Source organism: Oreochromis niloticus, unplaced genomic scaffold (genome assembly GCF_001858045.2).
Source record: "Oreochromis niloticus isolate F11D_XX unplaced genomic scaffold, O_niloticus_UMD_NMBU tig00002470_pilon, whole genome shotgun sequence".
NCBI classification, from domain to species: Eukaryota; Metazoa; Chordata; class Actinopteri; order Cichliformes; family Cichlidae; genus Oreochromis; species Oreochromis niloticus.
In genome coordinates this window covers 4,562-19,441 of record NW_020327645.1, presented here as the reverse complement: position 1 = coordinate 19,441, position 14,880 = coordinate 4,562, and the positions used below count along the sequence as shown (strand labels likewise).

The following is a 14,880-nucleotide window of genomic DNA, read 5'->3' as shown; positions in this document are numbered from 1 at the left end:
TGCATTTGCTGATGCATGAAGAATTTTTCATTCACTCCTCGTTAATGAAAGCTGAATCTTTCTCTGAACAGGAGACAGTTTGAACACTTGGACTAACTTCACTTCATGAGGATTCTGCATCACTGAACTCCTGAGAAAACATTTCTGCTGTAATGGAAGTGGACTTTTTTTATTCCATGACACAACTTGTGACTGAAACATACACAAACGACCTCAAACAACAAAAATGAATCAAATTTTTACTTTTATGTCATAGAAAAAAAAAAGAATGACTATTTTCTGTGAGAAAAGTTACTTTTTAGCCAAACTAACTTTATTTATAAAGTGCTTTAAAACAGCAAGTGCTGACCAAAATACTTAACATTAAGAACAGAATAAAAATTAAAAAATAAAATAATTAATTAATCAATAACAACAACAACAATTATAATAATAACAATAATAATAACATAAACACATAAAAATAAAACTACATAAATAAAAACACTGAAAAAAACACAAAAAGAACAATTTTAAATTTTTTAAGTATAATTTTATACTGTAGGTCTTTTTTTTTATATAATAATAAGTAAGTAAAGATGATCCTGAAGAAGAAAAACTACATCTGTAGGAATTATGTGTTTATTTTCCTCAGTGTTTGGTCTGAGTGTGTATTAACATTATTCAGTTTTAATGCTACAGCAGTTAGTTCTGTTTGATTTTAGTTTAACTCTGGATGACTTTCCTGACACAACCTCAAAGGGGATTTGTGTTTTCAGCTGAAATTGAACCATCAACCTTTTGCTTACTAGGTCAGTATGCTAACCACTGCACCTTTGTAGGCATCATGATTTAAGGTCAATAAGTTGAAAATAATAGTTCTCTGATTTGCTCTGCTTTGAATTAACTGCAGATCAGTTCATTTACACTCACTTTACAATCACTGTTTTTTTAATGAGCATCAACATGAGATGTCTTGAAATATTGAGTTTAAGATTTATAAAAGTTGTCATAAATAATTTGTTGTATCTTTAATAAAAATATGAATACGCTGATTAAAGCCATAAATGAGGTATTGCAAAGAAAAGCTGTACTCCATTATTGCCACATTTATGTTTTGTTCAAACCCTGGTACATGTGACAGTGATGAACAGTCATGACTTTAATGGTAACTGTATTACGTAAATACTACAGAGACATGTATGTGCATATTTTATTACTGTTTGTTGTGTTAGACGGTTAATGCTGCTATCAAAGTTATAATGTGTGTGTGTCTGTGTGTGTGTGTGTGTGTGTGTACCTAATGTGGTGTTTATTGTAAATGTTATTTATGTTGGATGTTTCAGGTCAGCTGTGTTTTGATTTATGGAATCAGGGAAATGAGTCTTTGTTTTGTTAGACTACTGCACTGTCTCTACACTTGTACATCTGAATAAATGTTTAACATTGTGATTGTGCATAATGTCGAGTATTCAGATGGACAGGAGTGTACAATAACATGAATGAACAGAAACTTTGTGAAAAGTGAGTCATGTTCCAACCTGACACCAAAAATATTGAAATACTGAGTATGTAAAGATGGATGCATCTCTACTGTTAAAGGTGCTGCCTTTACATTTTACAACATGAAGTGAGATCAAACGCCAGTATCCTGCTGGGGTCAACTCAGAGGCCAGTTTAGCGTTCCCCTAAAAATAACTATATGAATAGTAGTAATAATAGTGTATTTTAGTATTATTTTCTGTAAGATTTTCCTAGTTTGTCTATTGACGGCAGCACAGGATAAAATGAAAACAGGTTTTATGTCCGGTGTTGTTGATGTCATGATGTTACAGTCGCTCACACAGAGGCTGTTTGTCATTAATAACCTCATTAGGACTTGTTTCTGTGGCAGAAAGAAGATGCAGACGTAATCACATGACACAAATCAGTGATGCAGACAGTGGCGGTCCTAGCCTTTTTGGCACCCCCAGCGAACCCCCCCCCCCCCCCCACACACACACACACACACGTACACACACACACACACACAAAGACATGAAGAGAGAGAGAGTATGCATTGTATGCAAACAGCTACCGAACAGCCATCATAATTCATCATACAATGAGAACAGGACAAATCAACAATTGACAATGACTAATTAATATTAAAATCTGTAACATAATGTATTGTTTGGAGTTTAGTCTGTTACTGTTACTATTTTTACCATTTCTTCTTGGAGCAACTGTAACCCACATTATTTCCTTAGGGATTAATAAAGTATTCTGATTCTGATTGTTTCAGGATGACCTGCCATTATCCAATCACACATCTGCTTATGTATCTTTTGCTCGTTTCTCCTCCTCTTCTTTTCTCTTTTTTCTAAACTGAGCCCCTGATGGTTTTGAACTTTTCTTGTCCATCTTCCATTGGTTTTAATTTTGCACTCCAGTATGAACACCCATCCCTCAACCCGAGGATCACCACAACATAACCTAATAGACCTACACCTTAGTTCACAGATTCACTTTGTCAAGGGGTTCATTTCTGGGATTTCGCACAACCCAGGATTCAAATCATGAATACATAATGGGCTTGGATTTACATCATTATGAATGAAATGTGCTCTATTTGGAAGCAGCCGCTCCCTCCCCTTTCGACGGGTTGTGTGTGAGACTTTAAATCATCAAACTGTAAATTATACATTTTAAATTGTTATTGATCCCTTTACTCCGAGTGCTACAGTGTATATTCATTTTCTTACTCTTCTTATATATATTTTTTGTTTACTTGCACTGCTGTAACTGGAGCCTCGTCGTCTCGTCTCTCTATATACTGGACTGTATGTAGCGGAGATGACAATAAAGTTTACTTTGACTTCAGCAGCGAGCAGGCGCACCGAGGGCTCTCGCGCTCACTTTTCGCGTATAGAATTTCGAAAAAACATCAGTGCAAATTATAAGTCTGTATCATGATGTCTGGTGTTTTCGTGTTTGTTGGTTTGTTTTTAATTTGTTTTATTTTGCGAGTTGGTTATTAGATGCCGCTCCAGCCGGTCAGAGAATCCCCCGCTGCCCCGGCCGCAAGCAGCAGGCGCACCTTGCAAACGAAGGGCGCCTTACTCCCAGCAAATGGGCGATAGAAAACCGCCTATGCCATTCCCGACGTCAGCATGCTGCCCCGACTCATGCTGACGTCGGGGCAGCATGAGTACGAGCATTTATTTATTTTTTTGGCCGATGCCCGTGATGCCGCCCCCCACCACGATGCCGCCCCCGGCAACTGCCCGTGTCGCCCGTATCAAAAACCACTACTGTTTATCAGAACTGTGATAAACATACTGAGATGATGATAAACTACAAACACAAGACCAATAATTTTACAACGTGTGACCTGCGCAAATTGTCACAGATGATAATAACGCCTCAACTGTCTCTGGCCACAAAACGAAAAAAAAAACTACAACAAGCTATAAACTACTTTCATTTTCAGTTTTTATCAACGACCTTCTTGAACACGTTCCCTCTGCATTAAGTGACGCTCCGCTCTGCCTGATTGTTATTGGCTGAGTAGAGGTTGATCTTGGAAGATCGATGCTCTAAGTTATTCCCAATTTGTCCATCTACCAGCTCTTAAGCAGATATGAAGACCTTCCTTGTTCTGAGTGTGATTTTTCTTGGACTATCCGGAGCAGCAGCAGGTGAGTTGACCCATGTAGTGATCTTCTATAATAACAGCCGAACCAGCATTGTGTTTATGTGAAGGGAAAAACCTTCTGAACAGGTGGATAGCAGAGTGTAGCCAAGGAAGCAGAGGCAAGTTAAAACAAAACAAAACAACAACAACAACTTAAAAATATTTACAATTTAAAAAACTAACAGTAAATATATAAACACCTCTTCCCAGGGGGTCAAAAAATTGAAGAAAATAACAAAATATCAAAATTATATTTAACAAACAAAACACTAATTCATCTGTGGGTGAAGTTATAATCCCAAACCATAAAAGTTAGTTTAAGATGAGTGGAACAGCCAGCGTCTTGATTTTGCTGGTAAACTGGTAAACACAGTGAACAGGATTTATGAAGAGGTGTATTTGTGAGTATTTTTATGACTGTTATATGATTATAGTATCTACATTATAGCCTAAAATATCTTTATAGAACTCTAATATTTTAATTCTGCTACATTTTCTGCTGCCCCCATGGCCAGATCTCTTTAAAATATAACCATCCCATGACTTGCTCCTCATCCCTCCTGCTAGACTCTCTTATTGTTGGTAAGGGTCACCCCGGAAGGTAAAAGCCGGAGTCCTTCTGGGGCATGAACTCTCGCAGGATGGGGCTGTCCTGGGCAATATAAACTGAGTGCAATGCAATGACTGTTACAACTACAGGGATTAAAAACAGAACTATAAAATTATAAAACAACTCATGCAAAACCAAAAATCAAGCATGACATTTACACGATGTGTGTGCACCTGTACAAAGTCTGCTTTAATGGCTGAAAGATTTCAGGATGTGAACATCATATGTTAATAGTCACCTACATAATATTTCACCGATAAAGTGAATAAAAAGACATTTTGAAATTATTATAAATCTGCATATTTGTGAGGTGTTTGCAAAAATGTATTAATGAAAGCAAGTTTTAAGGTTTCTAATAAAAAACATGATGATGGAAAATCTAATGATAATCACAATCATGTTTCTGAAGTTTAACAGTTTGCTCCTCTGTGTGTTATTTTCTTGTGCCACAGTTACACATTCACTGCAGTACTTCTACACGGCATCATCAGGAATTCCACATTTTCCAGAGTTTGTGACTGTGGGTGTGTTAGATGGGCAGCCATTCACGTACTATGACAGTAAAATAAAAAAAGAGAGTCCCAAGCAGGACTGGATGGCAAAGAGTGAAGGAGCTCTGTACTAGGACAGACAGACTCGGACATCCATCGCAGATGAGCAGATCTTCAAAGGGAACATTGAATTTGTGAAGCAGCGCCTAATGAAACAGGGGGTGAGTAATGAACAGGTGTTTAGAAACATCTGGGATTTTGTGATTCAGTTTCTATAAAATCCAACTTTCAACCACTAAAACCTAAAGATTTTCCATTCGCACTACTTTAATTGTTTAGCACTCATTCACAGCAGCGGTGACTTTGAGGGATCAAACACACAGAAGGCAGTTTAATGAGGTGCAGAAGTGGTTTATAAAAAACAGAGGAAGACTAATCTTAAAAGTAGAGCAGGTCTGTCTCTGCAATCCAAACTGGGAACGCTCCTATAGTAGTGAGGTTAAAGCTCGGCCTGCTACCACAAGTAAGCCTGTAGTGTGAGAAGGAAGATAATATGATATGATGAGGGCTTTCAGATTTGATGGGGCCTGATTAGGACTTTGGATGCTGTCTTATTATTTGGTTTTTGGTTTTTATCATTTTTATTTTCACATGTCAGTTTTTAGTAGACAAAAAGTTGGATGGAGGAGTTTCTCTCTGCTCCCCCTCCTATTGGTCAAATAAACTGTAAGCTCTGAGATTCAATTCAATTCAATTCAATACAATTCAAGTCAAGTCAAGTCAATTCAGTTCAATTCAATGTTATTTATATAGCGCCAAAACACAACAACAGTCGCCTCAAGGCGTTTTATATTGCACAGTAAATCGTACAATAATAGATACATAGAAAAACAATCATAGTCATATGAGCAAGCACTTTGGTGACAGTGGGAAAGAAAAACTCCCTTTTAACAGGAAGAAACCTCCGGCAGAACCAGGCTCAGGGAGGGGCGGGGTCATCTGCTGCGACCGGTTGGGATGAGAGAAGGAAAACAGGACACAGACAAAATGACAAGATGGGACCATAGACCTCTGTTAGCATTCAGGCAGTAGCTTTCACTAAAAGAGTGTCTACAACACTATATACAAACCCAACAGTTCACTGAAGACACACATGACAATTTGTCACTAAGGGTTTGGAGGCCAAGGACAGACAGTAATGTCAGTTACTCCCAGGGAACAACTGCTGCAGAGGGTTTTTAAAGCGGCCACTTGATGATGGGAATCAATCAGCAGCTCCCATCTCTCCAATCATAAAGAGCACCTGCAGAGACACTTAAAGGCACAGAAAACACATATGGAACAAAATCCAGACATCTTGATTCAAAATATGGCCAGGGCCGTTACATAATATTCAAAGTCATGATTAGTCCATCCATCCACTTTTCAGGGTCACAGGGGCTGCTGGAGTCTATCCCAGCTCTCTTAGGGAAAAGAGGCAGGGTAAACCCTAGACAGGTTTCCAGTCTGTCGCAGGGCTAACACATAGACACAGACAACCATTTCGCAATTTATGGGCAATTTAGTGTTTCCAATTAACCTATCCCCACTAACTGCATGTCTTTGGACTGTGGGAGGAAGCTGGAGAACCCTGCAAACACGTGGAGAACATGCAAGCTCCACACAGAAGGACCCTGGCCTGATGGTGGAATTAAACTCAAGACCTTCTTTTTGTGAGGCAACAGTGCTAACCACCGTGCTGTCATGATTAGTTTAAGCTCTAAATACTGTATGTGCCTATATATTATGTATATAGGCGTGTAACCTGTAGTCCTATTTGTTTATGTCTATAGAAGTGCAGGTTAGATAAGGACTCAGAGTGTAGCATCTCAGTCTGTTTCTGTTTTCTCTCTGTAAAGTTTAAACTGTGTTGATGAGAGTTTGTTTTAATTAGTTTCCACTGAGCCAGTAAACAGCAGGAGAAACAGTAGATCCTCTGTTTCAGTGACTGTTGATTGGTTGATGTGTCTGTATTGATATGAGACTGTGCTGCAGCTTTGCTCTGGTTCACTGTACTGTTTCTGTCTTTCAGGTGTGCATGTTTATCAGGAGATGTATGGCTGCGAATGGGACACTGAAACAAATAATGTGACCGGCTACGATCAGCTGGGTTACGATGGCGAGGACTTTTTGGCGTTTGACCTTAAGACAGAGACGTGGATCGCTCCAAAGCAGCAGGCAGTCATCGCTAAACAGAAGTGTGACTCTGACAGAGCTCTCTCAGCCAGACAGAAGAACTACTTCACTCACATTTGTCCTGAGTGGCTGAAGAAGTATCTGAACTATTCAGGGAGCTCTCTGAGGAGAACAGGTGCAATAACACTGGATTTTAACTGGACTTGGAAAGACAATCAATCAACTATAGGTTGATTGATTGTCAACAAACATACAATTTGTAATAATAACAATAACGAACACTTTTATATTTTTTCAACAGTTCTTCCCTCAGTGTCTCTCCTCCAGAAGTCTTCCTCCTCCTCTCCAATCACCTGCCACGCTACAGGTTTCTATCCACACAAAGCCAAACTGTTCTGGAGGAAAGATGGGAAACAGCTTCATGAGGGTGTGAACAGAGGAGAGATCCTGCCCAACAATGACGGGACCCTCCAGATTTCTGCTGATCTGGCTCTTTCATCAGTCAAACCTGAGGACTGGAGGAGCTATGATTGTGTTTCAGCTCTGTGGTGTGAATAAGGACATCATCACCAGACTGGACAGAGCAGTGATCAGAACCAATGAAGGTCAGTCTGCACTCAGAAGTGATGAAGGTCAGAAGCACACATTTAGTTTACTGTAATATAATAGTGCATAGTAAAGGGCAGTTTGTGCAGTTTTATGTGTTAAAAATAGAACAACTTTGTCAGTTTATTTCACACTTAAAGTCTAGACTGGGACATGTTTCCCATCTTGAAATAATTATGTGAACCTGCTGAAAATAAGAGTGAGCTGTATTTCCAAACTAAGAACATAAAAGGAATTTAAGACTCTTTACCAAACACTAATGCTTTTTCCCAAATCATGTTTTACCTTGTGAATGAGCAGCCACAGTTAACAGAGTATAGTTACTCCACAGTTTTATAAAACGAGTAGAGGTAATGATTTGATTTTAGAATCAAGTTTACTGACTAAATTAAAAAGGATGTTTTTATTCTCAGAAGTTCAGTGGGCCAGAGACACAAAGACATCAGAGTTAAATGTGGGTAAATAAGCACAGACACAGTGAATATATTCAGATATGAACAGCAGGTAAAGCATATAGTGACAGACTTATTGTCTATAATCAGTGCTGTTATCTGTTCTGATTGGTGATCTTCTCTATCCTGTTTCATCTGTTCAGGTTCTGATTTGTTTTTCTTTGGTCTAAAGGAAATTCCCTCTTCATGATCATCCCCATGATTCTTGCTCTGGGTGTTCTTGCTGTGATCACTGTGATTGGATTCATTATCTACAAAAAGAAGACAGGTGAGAGGACAAAGCAGATTTTGTAGGACTTTGAGTTGATGCTTTCTTTTATTCACATTGAACACTAAATCTGTTTGTGGCGGGGTGTGGTTGGCAGTGCTGCTGCAGGGGAGGTGAACACACCTGCAGGGCATCTGCAATGATGCCTCGCCGGGTTAAAAGTGTCCTGGATTTCAGTGTTGTTGTTGGTGTGTATGTTCGCGAGCAACTGGAAAGCCGCAACCGCGTGTTAACAGCAACCGTGTGAATGAAATGATGCTGAAAAGCATACAGATGTCGTCGAGTCTCTCATCGCTTTATCACACTGTTTCATCCAGCAGTTATTACAGTAAGGCTCAGAGCCAGAGTTTACTGAGAATATGACTGTTGGATAATAAGACAAGATCACAGAGTTAAATCCATAATGTTTAACAAACCCTGTTTTTTACTTTCTTTCATTACAGACAAACGACCTCCATCTCGTAGGTGAAATGTTTCTGATCTGTTTTCTTTGAGTTTTATGTGCACTCTGTAGATTAAAAAGTTTTTCAGATCTGTCAGTTGTTTGTAAAAGTGTTGTGGACTAACGATGTGTTTCTGACCTACAGCTGTAGAAAACCGTGAGGTCCAAGAGAAAATGATTCCTTGTGAAGCCTAAATGACAGACATCACTGCTCACAGTGAGTTCATACATTAAATGGACTTTTTCCTGGGTAGTGTAACAGCCTTCCAATGTATCGGAGGTCAAGGTTCATCAACGTGGGGTCAGCTGGCTGCCTGACTACACTGAATGAACAGATTTTTCCATTAATACATTTTGTCTTCCCTGATGACACGGACAAGATCCTGATGCCAGGAGTCATCAGGCTCAAGTTACTATTGAAGTGGTTCATGAAACATCATTTTCAACATGTGCATTTCACTGAAATAAATATATGAAACAGTATAAGCTTAATGAAGTGAATGCATGCCATCATCAAAGTTAAAGGCAGTTCAGTGAAACATTAGTGTGACTTTTGTTGGCCAGAAACTGTAAAGCTTTCATAAAATGTGTTCCGCTTTCCCCCCCTTTTTTTAATCTCTGTTTTTTGTGTGATTTGATGTTAAAAAAATCACAAGGTACTTTTTATTTAGTTTTACAATTGTTGCTGTTTTATGTGAGTTTAGGTGAGATTTTTAAGAGAACAGGACAGATGCTTCACTTCTGTGGTTTGGATAAATATTAACACCAATAAGAATGTTTACAAAAACACCAAGCTGACAAAATTAGAACAAATAGTTTTGCTCTAACAGTATTGTGGGTAAATTCTCAATTTGCAGTTTACAATGTAAATATGCTGATTTGCAGAAATGAAAATAATGTTTTCTTGTTTTTTCTTTTTAAATTTCTGTGTAAATTTTGCGCTGAAACGAGGACTGTTACCTCGTTACCTCTAAACTGTGAATCATTGTTTTTCCATCATGCTTGTTGACTTTAATTTAAATTAAATATTTCCAGTATCAGTTGTATAAATGTAGATATACATAAACAGAAACACACAGGTCCACCTACATGCATGACACTTATATACTCACAGGGTTTGGTGATTTATTTCCCGTAACGTAACATTTGTGGATTTTCACATTTTTAACTGGAGACTTTAAATCACCGAATTTATTAGAGTAAACTATTTTTTAACTTACAAATCTGATGATAAAGGTTACTTCGTCTCTGCCCTGGTGTGTGAGGACTGACTCCACTCTTGTCTTATTTTATCTCAGTGAGAACGCAGGACAGGAAATGGATGGATGGAGTTCTTTGTCACTGTGTTTAGTAGCTTTTCAATAATGCTGTGAACACATTTTTCATTCCTTTTGTTCCCTGTGTGCTCACTGACTTTGCCTCCTGTATTGTCTGGTTTTGCTAGTTTTTATTATTTTTTTCTACCTTTATTCTTATTTTGTTGGACAAATTTATCACCTTTTTATATAAACCTGTTTAGTTTTCTTTCAAATGTCATTTCAAATATTTTGAGACTGAAGTGTGTTTTCAGCACTAATGAATGCTGATGAAATACTTCCTTCTCGTATTTCAGTACTTTAAGGGTGTTTTTCTCTCTCTTGTAAACATTTTTTTTTATATCTGGTGTTTGTTTATTAGATAAATGTAAGTATTGCTGTTAATTTATTTTCTGTTTGTGATGATTTTTAATAAAATCCACAATATTCTTAATTTTTGTCCTGTTGTGAATCCACATTGAGTTTATTCTTCCCATGTGACTGTAGCTACAGTTTCATGAATATTTGCTTCAATAATAGAAACTATTGTATAAACTAAACTATAAAATATAAAATGATGTAACTAAAGGGGAGATCTGACTTTTCACATGAAAAAAATGATGGAAAAAATGTGATATCAGCTTAGATGAATCTCACTTGGTTTGGTGCAGTCTCTGAGGAGGTAACAGTTTCCAGTAATGATCTGGTTATGTTGGAGAAGACGTCATAGCATTGCATACAAACACTGACACAGATCACTCCAAAATAATGTGCCTTTAAAACTAAAGTGAAGTGTAACGGAAACAAAAAAAATGTTGTTAGAGCAGCTGCTTCACCTCTGTTGGAACTATGGGAACAGCTCTCTCCTAAAAACAGACTGGACGATGCTCTTTCATTTCTATCCTTTGTTCAACTTTTCTTATCTTAAATGCTGCTTTCACTTTAATTTATAAGCAGCTGTAATTTGTCTGTTCAAACACATTTCTATTGTGTTACACTATGTTTTTGGATCCATGTGCTTGATTTGGTTTTTGTGTCACCTTCAAGTCTAAAAGTATTGATGTTTTCTGTGTAAAGAAAACGTGTTGACCACTAAACCATGAAGTAACTAGAACTTAAATATTAAAAGTACCAAGAAAAAAGGAAATGAAAAGAAGAGCATCAGGTGTTCAAACATCTGCAGAGGTTTGAAATTTCTCTTCAGTCAAACAGTTTTCAGTGTTGAAGCTGCAGAAAAAAGCTGACAGGAGCTAACTTTTCTGTTTAAGAACATTGTTTGACTCTTTATCCTTTGTTTGTTTGGGTCTCACTTCCGAGAAGTACAGAGGTAACAGCGTGTTACATGAGAATGATAACAGTAGAGAGCAGGCTGAGCTGAAAGTAGGTCCAACGTTAGACTTGTACTGAAACTAAATAAGTACCTTAAAATGCTAACACATAACTACCACAGAAGACATGAATAAAAGAATATGATGCTTTCGACAATATAATTACATATAATCAATATAATATCACGACTCAATAACTACACAAATTTGTGATCACACAGTTATTGCTCTACCCTCCACAGAGCGCCACATGACAGAAATTCAGTGAATTCATTTTTGATATTTTTGTTTCCAATTCAACATGAGCCACAAAGAACAGATTTTATGATGCCATCAAAAACTGGTTCAATGTGTGAGTTTAAACCAGATATAACTGACGTTTGCTCTCAGGATGAATTCCTATTTGTTCTGATGGACCTTTGACACCTGAGCAGGAAGCACTGAGTCTCTTTTTGTGGACAATAAAACTAATAAAGTCTCTTAAAAGTTTACATGTTGATGGTCTTGATGTTCCTGCTTCTCCTGGGAATACAGGAGGTGACAACAGGTTATCTAGGAATTTTATGTTTTTGTCTTTTTATTTGTTGCAGCCTTTTTCTGCATCATTTGATCCCCAGAGAACTGCAGCCTGTTTCAGCTGCAATAAATCCCTGTATATTATAATTATATTATAACCTTAATGTACTTCTCATCTTATTTCCCAAACGGTCGCCAATGTGGACCAATCTTCATGCTTTAACTGGTACAGATTTTATACTGAATATCCTTCCTGACACAAGCCTCCCATTTATTCCTGCTTGGACTGAAGGAGTAGACTTTCTCATGACTCCCTGAGTCTGGGTTTGTGTCTCCTCCTGGTCTTGAACTGGGAATTGTTCATGTGTGAGGTGAATACATAAATGCATAAAACAAACAAATCCCGCATTTCAAGCTAATTCCCAATAATTAGCATTTAGCATTAGAAGATGAGAAATGATGTTTATATTTTGAACTGTTTTGTTTGTTTGTTTGTTTGTTTTTGCTTTGTTTTATTCTTTGCTTCGAGCCCTGTGTACAGGAGCTGCATGCAAAAGATTTTTTGTTAAAAGGGTTGGCGTAATAAGGAAATGCTTCAGCCAATACCTTTTGATTAGCCTTGTCTCTTGATTTTTTGCTTTGTGGTAATCCTTATTCTGTATTCTGTATTCACTGAGATATTTGAATGCTAATGTCCCGATTCAAAATACTGAGATCCAAAACAAAATACCAAAGGCCCAGAAGGATGCAATCAAACGGAAGAGTTTATTGAATACACATGCGGGGAGGTACAAACTGCCAAACATCAGTTGTAGAACTCCACCCAAAAATACACTTCAGATTGCTTTTGATTCATCAGGGTTGACGCCCCCTCATGCGTTTACAAAGATTGTGATATGTCAGATACAGTAAATATTCATTTTCATAAGCTAAAATAGACATAGAAGTTCCTGTCTCTATCACATTTTCCATATAAGGCCACTCGCTGCATCCTCCAGATGGTCCTTGGGGATGGTAGTCATCTGGCCACCTCCTCTGTCACCTGTAACCGGGCAAACTCAAATGCGACAAGAAGCTGAATACATTCAGGCCTTCACTCAAGCCTGCTTCTTGATTATATGTATTATATGTGTTTTGTAGGCATGTATGCATTGAACCTTCCATAGCTCCAAGTCACTTACTCCATGTTTCGCCGGGACATTCACGCCCAACTGAGCTTATATCCTTTTAATTAATTGACTGAGCCACAACTCTTTAATAAGCACAGAATTGCAATGTGTATAACATGATTACAGTTGCGCCTGCAATGAGAGATTATTATGTGATTATGATAACACCTGTAATACAGACTTTAATGTAATGTCAGCAGCTTCAATAACTGCTTCAATGAAGTGATTATTATATGGTTTAATGCAATGATCATGACTTAATGCAAAGTTAATTAATGCAATCATAATGCTGATAATAAGTATAAGTAGCAGTAAAATATTCCTTATTCCACACTAATCAATAAAAAATCAAATTAAAAAAAAAATCAAATCAATCAACTTAGCTATTTCTTTAAATTGCTCATTGCACATCTTTTTTATAAGTGAACCTGCCGTCTTTCTAAACGATCCAACAGCTGTAATTGACATCAGTCAGGGGGTCTGTTGGTAATTTAGTGGCTGTAACCAAAACTTTTATTTTCGCCACAAAATACCATTTTCATTTTTATAAAGAGTTAAAACCTTTTATCGCTACAGCTTATCAAGTAAAATAATTATACACAAACTGTTTCTTACAGTGACCCACTCTTTGAAATATTTCTTCACTGCGTCTTCTCAAGTCCAAGACTTCCCAGAGTTTTAGGTTGTTGGGATTGTCACAGTTTGCCAGGGCAAGCCGTGGGGATGTGGGGGAAAGGAGGACCCAGAACGCTGGACTCTTCACTGCAAGTGGTGCGTTTATTTACAGTGCGAAAATGACAATAAATCCCCGTGCTCTCCCTTTACTCCCGTGTCGTGTCTTCTTCCCAAAAAGTCCCTGTTTAGTGCTCTCTGCTCCTGTGTCTCTGCACTCCCCGTGCTCACTGCTCTCTCTCGTTCCACACTCCTCCTGAGGAAAACAATAGAGACAGCCGTTAAAACACTTAATCCCAGCAGGCATACACTCACTGACTTTTAAACTAAACTAGAAGACTGACATGAAGTCTAACGCAATAATCCCGCGTCGGTGGAAACTCCATCGCTCTCCTAAATAGCTCCCCCGACGAGCCCAGATCAGCAGCAGGTGTGTGGCAAGGACTTCAGGTGTGGCCAGTCCCCTAGCAGGGCCACACCCACCAGGCCTGAAGGTGGCTGTGACTTGGCCACAGAAAACAGCTACACACACACACACACACACACCTGCCTACATACAAATGTGGACAGAACAGTAGCAGTGCAGACGACACACACACCAAATAATAACAATAATAATAATAATAATAATAGCCCACACTGCTCACGGACCCCGAGTCCCCAGAGCCGGGTCCGTGACAGAGATGATTGATGAAGTTCAGATGATTCGTTATGACAGCAGCACCAGGAGAGCTGAACCCAAACAGCAGTGGATGAACGATGCAGCAGATACACAGTACTGGGAGAGGAACACTGCGTTTTTTCCTCCATTAATAATTTAAAGCAGCGCTTCAACCAAACTGGAGGTTTGTTGATGTTTTTACTGACACATGCTGTTAATGTTTTTTTGTTTGTTTTTGCAGTACATTGAAAATTTGCCATTTAGATCACAGTCCGAACTCTTCTCTTTGTTATGACACGATGCGGGTGGACCACACAGACATGTTTTGGACTCAGTGCAGGGGGTTATACTTACAGTGACACAAGCAACACAATTCTGGGGCTGTGAGGAAGTGCTCGAACGGTCTACGGAAAAAGGAGAGTAGAGATTAGTGTCAGTGTACGGGGAAGCAAAAGCAAGGATAATACGAGGGAAGAGGGTGAGAATTGGAGAGCTTACTTGTCATGACCTGATTACTAGCCCGGGCTGACGAGGAGCCGG

The 14,880-nt window shown here is 38.4% G+C and overlaps 1 protein-coding gene and 1 pseudogene across 1 annotated transcript in view; both read left to right on the top strand.

Moving 5' to 3' along the window:
• LOC100699631 (class I histocompatibility antigen, F10 alpha chain) overlaps positions 1-1,431 on the top strand; it is a 33,107-nt gene extending 31,676 nt beyond the window's left edge. The window contains 1 exon segment of the mRNA XM_025904550.1: positions 72-1,431. The gene's annotated coding sequence lies outside the window, so the exon portion shown is untranslated.
• A 2,017-nt stretch (positions 1,432-3,448) lies between these two features.
• On the top strand, positions 3,449-10,448 carry LOC100699357 (major histocompatibility complex class I-related gene protein-like; annotated as a pseudogene).
• Positions 10,449-14,880: the final 4,432 nt, after the last annotated feature.